This window comes from Bombus impatiens, unplaced genomic scaffold (assembly GCF_000188095.3).
Source record: "Bombus impatiens unplaced genomic scaffold, BIMP_2.2 scf_0072, whole genome shotgun sequence".
NCBI lineage: Eukaryota > Metazoa > Arthropoda > Insecta > Hymenoptera > Apidae > Bombus > Bombus impatiens.
In genome coordinates, this window is record NT_176491.1 from 44,825 (window position 1) to 55,125 (window position 10,301).

The 10,301-nt window shown below is 34.6% G+C and overlaps 1 long non-coding RNA gene across 1 annotated transcript in view; it reads right to left on the bottom strand.

The window, feature by feature from the left end:
- Positions 1–8,318: 8,318 nt before the first annotated feature.
- LOC117152575 overlaps positions 8,319–10,301 on the bottom strand; it is a 2,672-nt gene continuing 689 nt past the window's right edge. The window contains exons 2-3 of the long non-coding RNA XR_004462971.1: positions 9,641–9,642; positions 8,319–8,674 (exon numbers count right to left, since the gene is read on the bottom strand). This is a non-coding gene — a long non-coding RNA (uncharacterized LOC117152575). The remainder of the gene's footprint in view (positions 8,675–9,640; positions 9,643–10,301) is intronic.

Consider the following 10,301-nt stretch of genomic DNA (forward strand, 5'->3'; position numbering starts at 1 on the left):
GTTATGACATGGCAGAGGACTGAGAATTTCACGTATAAAAGGTAAATTTTTTGATATAAACAAATTAAATTGATAGTTTTCCATAATTTGTCGACCAAATTACAAGTTACAAACTTTCTCCGTCGTGCAAATATGATACAATTTAACTTTTTTAATAGTTTTTAACATACCATATATGTACAGCATCTAATTTAAGTTACTACATGTGTATTGAAAAATCTGCATTTTCAGTTATGTAAAAGAAATATATATTTATGTATTTCATGCTAGCGCATTAATTTCTTCTGTTCCTTGAGCGAAGATTTTTGGAAAATATTTGATTTTGAGTTTGTTCTTAAGTACAGTATACAACACTACCATGGTTTCAACATTCTACTTTATCACGCATTTTTATATAGGCAATATAAAACAAATGCTTTTGACTTATTTTATGAATTTATTTAATATATAATATACTATATTTTTAAAAAAATATACTTTGATGTTATTATATTATTAATTATAACCAAATATGCATTATTACGAAATCTTCAACAACAAAAGTTCTTTTATTACACAATTTCTTCTATTTCTCAACATTTCTGATGAATGAAAAGTATACCCATTTATACAGATGTAACTGTTGTTAAGGTATAATAAATTGCTATCAATATAACCTGAAAAGTACCTACATATTTAATTTTTTTAAACCTGTGTTTAACAGATGACAAAAATTTAGAAGATTAAAAGGAAATTTGTTAAAAATGTGAAAAATGTTTTAGTCAATAAACGTATGTTTACTTCATCTTATAATTGTAATTAACTGTTAGTTTAAGTACAAAATGATAGAAAGATTATATTCTAAATCGAGTGTCTAACGCTGAATCGAAAGTCGGGACTCGAATTGTAAATCGAACCGATCATTACATAATCCGACCTGAAGCCCGAGTACCCGCAATTTCAGGTGCTCGCAGGCCACTAACTAGCCCTAATTTGTCATTTTACCATAATTACCTGTCCGGTCACTGTTTGTCATTCCATTCTTCTATCCAAACTAAAAGGGTATGGCAAATCTGATATTTTTCTACCTTGGATCAGCAACTTTATATCTGGCAGCTCACAAATTGTTCAATTCTAAGGTGGATAGGTCGTGACAGGTGCTGTAGTAAAACTAGAGTATAATTAACAGTATATTTATTAAGAATACTCTCGATGTACACTTTACGGGGAGCTCGCGATTACACTTAGCGGTTCGTACTTAGCGGTTACAAGTTCGACTTCTTGATGATGCGTTATGATAGCGATTCAGCTGAATGCGCGGTGCAAGCTCGGATGATGATTGCTCAAGATGCGCCGAGAAACTCTAGTCAACTATCAATTACCGACTACCAACTGACTTCCCGTTACAATGATGCTGCAGAGGAAAACTATGATGGGGTATGTCTAAGGATACGAGATCATCGTATTGGTCGAAGAAAGCTTTCGTTAGGAAAGTGAGGGAAATAGACGTTGCCGTTAATTATCTCTGGGTTGGTGATTGAGGAAGAATGCTAACCGCCCTTGAGAGAAAGTTGCTAGCGAAAGAAGCATCATACGTGAGGAAAACCAGATTTCCCGTATCTTTCCGTAATAGGTAATAAATTTAGGGAATGCTAAGACAAAGGCTATTTGTTCGTTTGAAGAATCTTAGCTGGAGAAATCCTATGATTTATAGCGGATCCTTAGACTAGTTGCAAATATGCTACGAAAATGTTTCGATATCTGGCAATCATCTTATCCGAAGGACTTTGTGTAGCAAGTGTCACGTAAAATTGAGGGTTATATATCAAAAAAACAAGATAGCTGAGCCGTAACACAACTATTAACTTTCTTTTTTATTAAACTTTATTTTTTGCACTTAATATTCACAATTGAGTATACACTGATCAAGTACGCGACTGGTCTAAGGGTAGAAACCGGTAAAGATATGTTGATTATTCTAAGGATACAGAATAAGTGAAGTTTTAGTGACGATACTGTGTCTGAGGAAAGCTAGGGGTGGGTGTGTCTAAGGACACGGGACCATCGGATTTGTTGATGACAATTTTGATTAGGAAAGTGAGGGCAGTAGACACCGCGTCCGATTGAATAATAAGAAGGCTGGTGTACCAGAAAGGGCTTTAGCCGCCCTCGAGAGAAAGTTGCTAACGGAAGACACCGAACGTGAGAAAAACTAACCTTCCCGTGTCAACACGTAGTAAACAATAAATGTAAAAGGGTCCTGGTCCGTTGAGCAACGTTAAATTGGTATGATCGCTAGTTCCTACAAACTAAGTTGGTACGACGTCTAACGACGCTGTTTCGTCCTAGGAGTCGACCACGTGTTAATTATCTAAGTGTATCCGGTGTGTTCAGACGTTTTGTACGAGATGGTGAAATATAGAAAGTAAAACTCAATCTGTGTGAATCTATTAAATATCAATCCCAAACCTATATTTAATAACATAGTCTCTGATGCGGATTGATGTTACACAAGCCACGGGACAGAAACCGTTGGAAGATTTGCTGCCGAGTGCCGCTACAATTCTATGGCTCATATTTCCAATTTCTAATTTCTAATTTTTTATTTCTAATTTTTTATTTCTTCGTTAATTAATTACTGCCTTTTTCTTTTACTTGCAAATGATTAAAACTGTTTTATGCAATCGAGAAATACGCTGGCCCACTTCTTATTCAACGCGAGCTTTTCAATCTTGAGTCTTGGTGTGAACAAAATAAGCTATCTCTCGATATTTCGAAATGATCTGTTATCTGTTTTTCGCTCTTAAAAAGTAATCCATTATATAATTACGCTGTCGATAATCCTATCTTATGTCCTTCGATAATAAAATATTCGTAGCTTAGGTATTATATTCTCATTCGATATCCTTCTCCAAACATATTACGAATATCTCCAGCGTTTACAGAACTATACGTTGTACGTGGTTGATTGATTGTACAGATATGTATTTTTCGATATATCTTTGAATCGTTGAACGATTACAGATCGTTGAATATAATTTGCAAGAGATTGATATCTACATATTGTTAAGTGTCTATTGACCAACAATCGATCGAATAAACAAAATTAATTTACGCGGAGCGCGTAAAACGAGGCACAAAATTATTTAGAACGCATACTGTAGAACATTTTTATGAATATTTTTTGAATATTCAATATGAATATATGAAACTTCTTGAAGCTTTACGAGCACTGTAATGAGATAAGCTATGATTATACAGTTTTACAGAACTTATTTTGCCTTAATTTGCCCACATTTGGAATATTGTTCGGTTGTTTTATTACCTTATTACCGATATCCATGTATTGAAATAGAGATCGTCTAGCATAAATTCCTACGTTTATATGTTCATAATATGGGCTGTCCTATATCGATTGATAATTTACTACTAGACAACGATGCTGTCTCGTACCAAACTTATGTCAAAATGTTGAGATAAGAAATGACCTCCTTTATGTTTAAAAAGTTGTGATTTCTACAGAAAGGTTATTATTAAAAAGAAACGAAATCTCGAGGTTGCAAAGAGACTATGAACATTATATAAGTAGGCATATTCCAGGAAGCAATTTGTGAATATTATTATAAAATGTTTAGCAATTTAACAATTATCAGTTTATAGTTTATTTTTTAAAAAAGGAAATAACATTTCTATGAGAAATGAAGAACAAAGATGTAATCTTGGAATGAATCTCCAATGAATCTTTGTTTGGAATTGGAATATTATTTATGGTCACCTGTGGGCAGGATTGTTTTCACAGCGTGAAGGTTATATGACTGGATTTATTTTCATTTATACAGCGTGAAGGTTATATGACTGGATTATCTCCAATGAATCTTTGTTTGGAATTGGAATATTATTTATGGTCACCTGTGGGCAGGATTGTTTTCACAGCGTGAAGGTTATATGACTGGATTTATTTTCATTTATTTTGGAGCGCCATTTGTGGAACCACTTCTACATAGAGTCGAGACCTCGCTGGAAAGTTGAGGAGGCAATTATCGGGTCTGAATGGGACACCTGAAGACACAATACAGCAAAATTTTAAGAGAAGCATCAGACTCTATTTACAAGGAAACGGAGAACATCTCGAACAGCTATCGTACAATAATTTGTTGCATTTTTTGTGGACACTTGCAAACGGGACAATCGCAGTTTACGTCTTTAAATATCACGGCCTTCTTCTCTACGACTTCTATCTTATGTATCGTTCGGATTGAGTATCGCCGTCTAGCCCCGCTGCTTAGGCTGACCTCCTTTCGTTCGTGTAAGGAAGTTTGTTCGCGTGCAGGGGTATTTTAACCGATTTTTAATTGTCAATAACAAAACAAAGCCGAAAACGCAATTTTTTATGCTTAATTTTCGTCTTATTTCGGCTTCAAGAATAGCCTCCTAAATTTCCTGGCACCTGTAGCCGAATACCCTATATATTTGCCTATATGCGCATGAATTTCTTGCACAGAATCATCGATGTATTTATTTTTATTGCTAATATAATATTATCAATAAGTATCTCAAACATTTTAGAGTTGGAATTCTCAGGGATCATATTTCCCATTACTTCCTTATCCTGTCGTTATACATTCTATGGTTTAGATTCCCTGTTAAATAATCTAAATTCCATTCTTGCCACACTTTTCCTTTTCCATTTCTTCCTCTTTCCTCTTCCATTTCTTACAAATGGTGCAAACAACCCCCTATCTTGATATTTAAAGTTGTCGCATAATGTCATTTTTGGTAATTATGTGCAACAGGAGCGACCTCGCCGATTTCCATGACTTTGAAACATGTTGTCAAGATAATCACCCTGAACAACTTTTTCTTGCCATGTTATCGCCGCTCGGCCTTAGTTTTCGAGATACACGCAAAAGTATTTTTAATATTATATATTTAATGGTATGTAGCTTTTTGGAGTTTGGGTTAGATTTCAATTAAATTGAAATTCATTTTAAGTTGTAGTTGATTCAATTTAATACTCGTTATTATTAACGTTATAATTGGAAGTATGTCTGCTATTATATCGAAAAATGCAGTTATTCTGTCGTCAAAGTTATGTTGTCGCAAATCTACATAAACAGCTTCACCGGAAACCTCGTTCATAACTGCGTATGCGTGGCAGTGAGAAGTGTTTTTGAAAATTTTATTTCAACACCGCACTCGTTGCTCTCTCGTAAAGACCTAATTCGTTCCAATACGAACTACTCACAAGTTATCGAGGAATTTTTAAGAAAAATATTTCTTCATTCGCATGGTGTTATTCGGTTGAACTAAATTTTTACGTCTAAGCAGCATGTGAAGTATTGAAGTAAAGTTTTCCAAGTCACTTCTGACAGCCTCACGTATGCAGTTGTAAACTAGGTTGTTTATTTAGATCCGTAAAATATGATACGAAGATATAGAGTTTGATAGCTGATGGATGTAAATAGATCGTTAAGCGGCCAAGTAAGCGACAAACGTGTTAACTATGCTCGTGACTGAGTCAGAAATACACACACATATGATCATAATTCATTGTAGTGATACCGATAGTTTTTTGCAAATATCTTGGAAAATAAACCAGGAGGTGGTTACACGTATAGGAAAAAGTTGACATATTTCAAGGTCATTGAAATTGAGATCGTCCCTGTCCTAAATGATTAATTAAATAATTAAAGGAACTTATTTAATTGGAGTTCAATTATAATTGTAGCGCCTCCTCCGAGAATATAAATTAGTAATGCGCTTTGCCTACAATATTTGCCAGACGTTTAAAGCAAATTAAAAAGCGAAAATCGCGCTCTGCTTGTGTTTTCAGCGTTGCCATTCGTCCACCGGTTCACGGCTGTCGCTAGTTTAAAATGTTGCCGTTATTATTTGGTCTTGGGTATTCGATTGAAAAACGAGAAACAATTATAATTGAGTTTCACTTAGGTTCGTCTAATTATATAATTGTAATTCTCTTCCTCAAAATGATTTGGGAGATGTTTAAAGCATCTAACGGCAACCAGAGATTCGAGGAAAAGTGTGTAAATTCAACTATTACAAGAGGAGAAGAATGAAGATTTATTATTATACCTAAACATATTAAAACAAAGATAGCGATTACACAAAGAAAAGATTTAAAAATAAATATCTGAGAAAACCATTCTAACTTATCATCCTAAAGTTATCTTATATGAATTAAGATTCCAAAATCGCATTTGCAAACACATTTACGTCATGCATAATCGATAGATCATAAAATTTGGCGAGCTTCATTCCGTCCATCCCGCTGCTCTACGAATAACATCGATATTAACACCTTCTTTCTTGGCAACAGAAATCGACGCATATGTTGCATTGTGTGTGTGTTTATATCAATACAACTATTCTCTAAGCCGCGTTTGACCCATCGATTCAGCGTATTGTTTTATGCGTTAATAATCATAATTTGTTATTTTTTAAAAGAGATAAAGAAGTTCTTTGTTGAATGTTAATATAGAGCAAATATTTATCTTCTACTTATATTGAGCTACAATAAATAAAGATCGTTTTCTATTTAATGCAGAATTCTTTATCCTATCAGGTATTCTTATTTCAAATTAATCGAGTTTTATTCGACTATTCTCGAGCCTCATAAATGTTAAAGTCTGAATGCTGTGGCTAGTGATCAAGGCAAGTAATTGTCTCGAAGGTCAACCTTTCGAAGAATAAAAAATCATTAGAACCTTCATCAGATAAAAAGACAAGGACTACTCTAGGATTCAACGTTTCGTTGTATTTTGGATTATGTAATCTTATCTTTGCTACAGCTTTGAAAAATCTCCTTATGTTGTTATCCTGCCCTATACTTTTGGTTCTAGTAAACGAGAGATCGTCGACTAAAGACTAGTGAGTGAACAGTATTTAGTTCCTTTTCCAAACTCCTGAGACAGACACGCAAGAACCTCCCAATCTATAGATTTCTCTGGCAAAAGCTCCACCATTAAGGCTCTATCGTACTGCTTAATCGAAAGAAGATGTAATTTCTGGTTATTCTTCGGGAGTACTCCATACCCCAAACGGTTTGCGAACAATATCGTCAAGACCAGGGATAATTTCCGCCATAGTGGATGAGGGTCTCTATTAGGAGAAATTAATAAATTACTATTTGGCCTAATAACTAACGGCTCTTTTACAAGCATTGATCGGTACAATGGATACGACGCCTGCGACGACCAGTCTAGGTTTACTATTATTCCTGTCACACAATGCCTCTTAATCTTTCAAAGAACTCTTGAAATTATAGAAAATGGAGGAAACGCGTAAAAGAAATAATTGCTCCAATTTAACGTGAGTGCGTCTATTGTACTAATATTGGGGTGTTTAAACCAGGAGACATAGCGCTCACATTCCGTGTTTATACGACTAGTAAATAGGTCGATCTCGGGCTTACCGAGATAATTTACGATAGTTCTAAAGACTTTATTGCGTAAGGATTATTCTGTCTTGGGTTCTAGTCTACGAGATTCTCTATCAGCTTCTGTATGTTCTTTGGATTTTATATATGAGGCATAAAGCCAAATATTTCTCTCTTCGCGTCAAGATTTGATTATGAAATTTAACGCGATTGATTATTGAGATTCTGAAACGTACTTCTCTCATTCCGCTAACATAAGAGATGGCTACTATATTATCAAATCGTAGTAAAGTATCGCAATCTCTCGACTCTTTGGTGAAACAACGTAATCCAAAATAGGCTGCTTTTAACTCGACAACACTTATTGCTAATTCATGTTCCTCTTTAACCCTTTGAGCGTTAAACCCTGCGTTGTCCGACGTTGAGCGTGCGCCGTGGACTGCCCATTCTTTACGAAGAAGCATACCGTGGACTGCGTATTTTTTACGAAAGAGCGCAAATTGAGCAGACTAAATCTTCATTGCAAAATATATTGATTGTAACTAAAATAAATTATGCAGTGACCTCAAAAGCATTAATAACCATTTATTTCATTAAGCAATAATAACATGAACAATATAAAAGTTTTAAATTATATTTTTTAAATTGAAAATTTAATAATTTTGTATTATATGGTAAATCTCAAAGCAGGATTCAATACACAAGCCAATGTTACATTTTTTGCATTCGTAACGGGAATCAGTCCTGCGATTATGATTAGTGTAAACAGCGGATCTTCGTCGTGAAGAATGTTTATTATTTTCTTCGGTTATGCAGGATGTAGGGAAATGCCTCTCCTTTAGCCTTTACTCCGCGTGGTGGGGATCTTTGCAAAATATCTTTTATGAGAAGCAGATGAAAATTTTCAAATGTTCCAGTTTCATTATTAGCATTTTTGTAAATAATATATGCATTATATATAGCGAGGTCTAGGAGGTGGAAAAAATATTTGTTATACCATTTTGTGCTTTTTCGAACTCAAAATCATATTGATTTTATCGACGGCGCCCATCAAGGCATTGTACTCTGCTACACACTTTGGTTTTCGCTTTGGTTTGCCAGTTCGATAATTCATTTTTTTTTTTTTTTTGTTTCAACGAAATCATCAGAATGTGAGGTGGATATTAATCCATACGTCTCTTTTATCACGTCACTTTAACGCCACTTTTGGCCTAAATTGAATGGTTATGTGGGAACGCATATATCCGTTCATAGCCTAAATTGAATGGTTATGTGAGAACGCATATATCCGTTCATAGCCTAAATTGAATGGTTGTGTGAGAACGCATATATTCGTTCAAAGGGTTAATCCAAACACCATGAAATCTCTCATTCCCAGGAATCGGAAAAAATTTTCAGTAAAAATTTTGCCGATTTCAGGGATCCACATGCATTAGAGATATTTTGGCGCCACCATTGCACATCCGAATTCAATTCATTTGACAATTTCATATTTCAATCATAGTTATTATCGACCAATTCTAGAGCTACATCTTTCTTTCTTTTGTACTTTTCGTACTTTGCCAATTTTTGTACTTTGAGCTTCTTAGGTAGCGCTCATTTTATATTTAATTTGTTAGAATTGTAATACACTCTTAATATAAATAATACACTCTTCTCTAAATATACGGTAAAATCTTATCGCTTTAAACTATTACGTGTAACTTAACGAATCTTTTGCATTCCTTGAACGAATTAGCCTAAATTAAAAAATCACTTAAATATATTTTACAACAAATAGCCTCATTTCTTAAGCATGGACCTAAGGGTCTTGCGATTTTCGTAAATAAGAAAAATGCCACGCTTAATCTAAACGATAAACGGTTGAATTCACACAAAAGGTTATCGAAATTAAATCTGAAGGGTTTTCTATTCGAATCGAAATTTGCTATGGAAATTAAATATTAGGCGTCTTTTAAGTCGGTTATACTAATAAAACACTCGGGACTTATTAATTTTGACGTCGTCCGCTAATACTCTAATTTAAAATGTTCGGTATGAACGAACTCATTTAACTTTCTCTAGCACATTTGCTTACTAATTGACTAATTATACGTATAATTATAGTAAATTCTTCAATTAACCAATTTCTATTTAACGGTCCATAACTTTAAAAAACCTGAGAATGAAAAGGTATTTTGACATTCGACAGGAATTTTAAGTCTTTTTCCTTAATATTTTAACCTTTCCTGGAACCCCTTTCCAAATAGAAATTCATTCAGCAACGCCTCTCTCAAGTATTTCTGAAATTGCTATTTAAATTGGCCAAAGTCAAATTTCTTTTAATTACACGTTCGTCGCGCCATGAATCGGCGAACAGTTCATTTAGCAAAGCACCGACGGCTGTTGCTGCAGCAATTATTTTCTCTTGTTTTCCGACAATACTCGCGTCCCTCTTGACACCAGTTGACTGAAGAGAATCCCTTATATCCAAATTCAACTTTGACAAGTAAGCGAACAAACAATTTTAGGAGGAGGATATTTCTTTATAACGACGTTCATGTATTCTTTAGGAAGATATTGTTTTATAATATCCTCCCATCATAATGCAATATTGACTCTTATGGCATCTGCCAATTGTCTTTTATTTATGCATCGATGACCAGTTGCCTTAACCGCTTGAGACCCAGGGGTCATTGAAAAAACAGAGTCGAAAAATCTCGAATTGTGCGACAACGCTTGTCTTAATCGATTGCGAAGAGTCAAGCGGCGCTTATTTTACTTTATGAAATACATCTATATTGTTATATATGTAGTATCGGGGAGATGGGCCTAAGAAACGTCGAGCCAACTATAGACAATGCCGCGAGAGCCGAGGCGCTGTCGGCTCCATCAATGCGTTATCGGGTCCTTCAAATAAATAGCTTCGCCGAAAAGACCTACGTGA